Source organism: Gobius niger, assembly GCF_951799975.1.
Source record: "Gobius niger genome assembly, chromosome: 20".
NCBI lineage: Eukaryota > Metazoa > Chordata > Actinopteri > Gobiiformes > Gobiidae > Gobius > Gobius niger.
Window position 1 is genome coordinate 5,922,417 of NC_136871.1, and position 2,781 is coordinate 5,925,197.

Sequence of the window (2,781 nt, forward strand, 5' to 3'; positions counted from 1 at the left end):
CAAAAAAAGACAAAAAAAACAAAAAAAGAACAAAAATGACAAAAAAGACAAAACAAGACAAAAAATGTGACAAAAAAAGAACACAAAAAGAACAAAAAAAGAACAAAAAAAATGTCAAAAAAAGAACAAAAAAGAACAAAAAATGTGACAAAAAAAGAACAAAAAAAGAACAAAAATTGACAAAAAAATGACAAAAAAAGACAAAAAAAAAGACAAAAAATGAGTTGAATACCCCCCCCCCAAAAAAAGATGGAAAAAAAATCTGATGACGTGAGGAAAAAGATCCATTTAGATGAGTTTTGTAGATCTTAGCTTTCAAATGAGGCGTTACACTGGCCTACAGGATTTGGGTAAAGCTGAACTGGAGAAAATGCTCTCGGTTCAGGCGGGAGTTAAGAGGTTAATAAATAGGATTTATGCACAGAAAAAGTATTTTGGGGGTAAATTTTGTCCCTCAGCACCCCCTAAAATATCTTCCCACGGCTCTGGGCAAAACTGAGCCTTTTAGATGAGCTGACCATACTCTGACTGCTTATCAAAAAACTCCCCCCCCCCCCCCCCCCTTTTTTTTTCCACGAGAGCTCTTCATGATCAAAGTGTGTGGCCCGCTGGTCGGTCACATCCTAGTGGACATTTCATATCTTCATCTGACCAACATTATTCAGAGTATTCACTCCAGCGCCCATTCGCCCACTCTGAGGGCGAATGAAATCATAGAGATATTTTTGGCCGGCATAAATCGATAAATGAGAAACCGGCTCATGCTTGACACTTCCTCCGCTGTGTTTCCCTTTGAACTGAAACGTAGCACACACAGCCCTCTGGATATGTGCCATAACAAGGCTACATCTGCGCAAATACAAAGGAGGATGCTGAACCTCTGAAGTGCAATGCAAACCAGCGGAGCCCCAGGTCTCGGAGGCAGCAGCGCTATCAAACACTTTAGTCTGGGCAAACTTTGATGTTCAGACTCTTCCAGCCAATTATATCCAAGCCACAACATAAACAAAGATTAACCATCTGTGCGGCGCATGCTACTAAAGGAGCCCTGTTGGTCGTCTTGGGTTATGTAAATGTGTTAATTTGTTTTGCAGTGGGGAAATTGTTTTACTGCAGTAATATGTGGGGAACCTCAAACATTGGCAGTTTAATTGGCAGTTTGCAAGAAGAAATGTGTTGTTTGTCTTTAAAAAGATATGAAAAAGTAGGTCTACTCTAATCAGGGGCGGACTGGCCATGTGTCCATTCTGGAAGGGCCACTGGTTTGGCCTCTCAATTTTCTCCTTAACCTCCTATCTTACGCCTTAACCCCTTAACTCCCACCTGAACCGAGCACATTTCTCCAGTTTGGCTTTACCCCAATCCAAAAGCCTTTGGAAAAAAGATGTGAAAATAGTGACAAAACTGAGACGAAAACAATGATGAAAATGTCACAAAAATGTCACAAGAAATTGACAAAAATGTGACAAAAATGTGACAAAAATGTGATAAAATTTGACAAGAAAATTACAAAAAATGACGAAAAAATGACAAAAAATTACAAAAATGTGACAAAAATGTGATAAAAAATGGACAAAAAATGGACCAAAAAATGGACCAAAACATTGACGAAAAAATAACAAAAAAATGACCAACAAACCCAACAAAAAAATGATGGAAAAAAAATCTGATAACGTGAGGAAAAAGATCTCTTGGTTCAGACGGGAGTTAAGAGGTTAACCGAGCTTTGCCCAAATCTAAAAGCTCAAAAGAAAAGCGCCAAAATAGAAAAACGAAAACGAGGATGAACACGGGACAAAAATATGCCGTAAAAGCAACAAAAATGTGACAAAAACGTGGCATAAACATGACAAAAACCAACAAAAATATGACAACAAAAACAACAAGAAAGAGACAAAAAAAAACACAGCAACAAAGCAATGAAAAAAGCAACAAAAAAGTGATAAAACACAATGACAAAGCCACAAAAGTAATGAAAAAACAACAAAATCATGACAAAAAGTTGCAATCACTCTTGTAGGTCTTAGTTTTCAAATGAGGCGTTACACTGTTGCTCTCCAGTTCAGGAGCTTTTAGATTTGGGTAAAGTCAATATGTATTTGTGCTGTGCGCATTTTCGCTAATTTGGGCCACACTGGTCAGAGTCCAGGGCCGTTTTTAAGTCCCAGTCCGCCCCTGACTCTAATTAACTAATTAAGGCTTATAGGTTTGTGGTCAGTTAGTGAAGGCAATTGTGATGTAAGTTGTGTTTTACTCACACAGATCTTACACATCGGCTGCAAGCTCTTCCAAATAACTCTAACCCTAAATTGGCAGAAAACAAGTGAAATACACGTTAAGTATTTCATTATATGGTAGGGTCTCCCAGGGCAAACAGGTCCTAGGTGACGGGTCAGACAAAGAGCGGTTCAGAAGCCCCTTTTGAGAGACCACCAGGCCCGGTTAATCGTGAGGCCGTCCTTCTGTGGACCCACCACCTGCAGGAGGAGCCATAAGGGACATTGTTTTTCTCATTGCTTATACCAAAAGGTTTCCAAATATAAACTTCGTAACGTTCATTGTGTCTACTTGTGTTCTAGTATCACTTTTTAGGTTCGTTTTGCCAGACACTAAGGTTAGAGATGTTAAAGATCTTTTACCTTTACATGTTTCAGCCGCCATCTGCAGGCCGTCATCAGAAGTATCACCGGCGTGCGGTGACGTGTCACTTATCAGCTGTTCTTACTTCCGAGGCGTGACCAGTCTGATGGTCCCAACGGGTCCGACAGACTGGTCACGCCC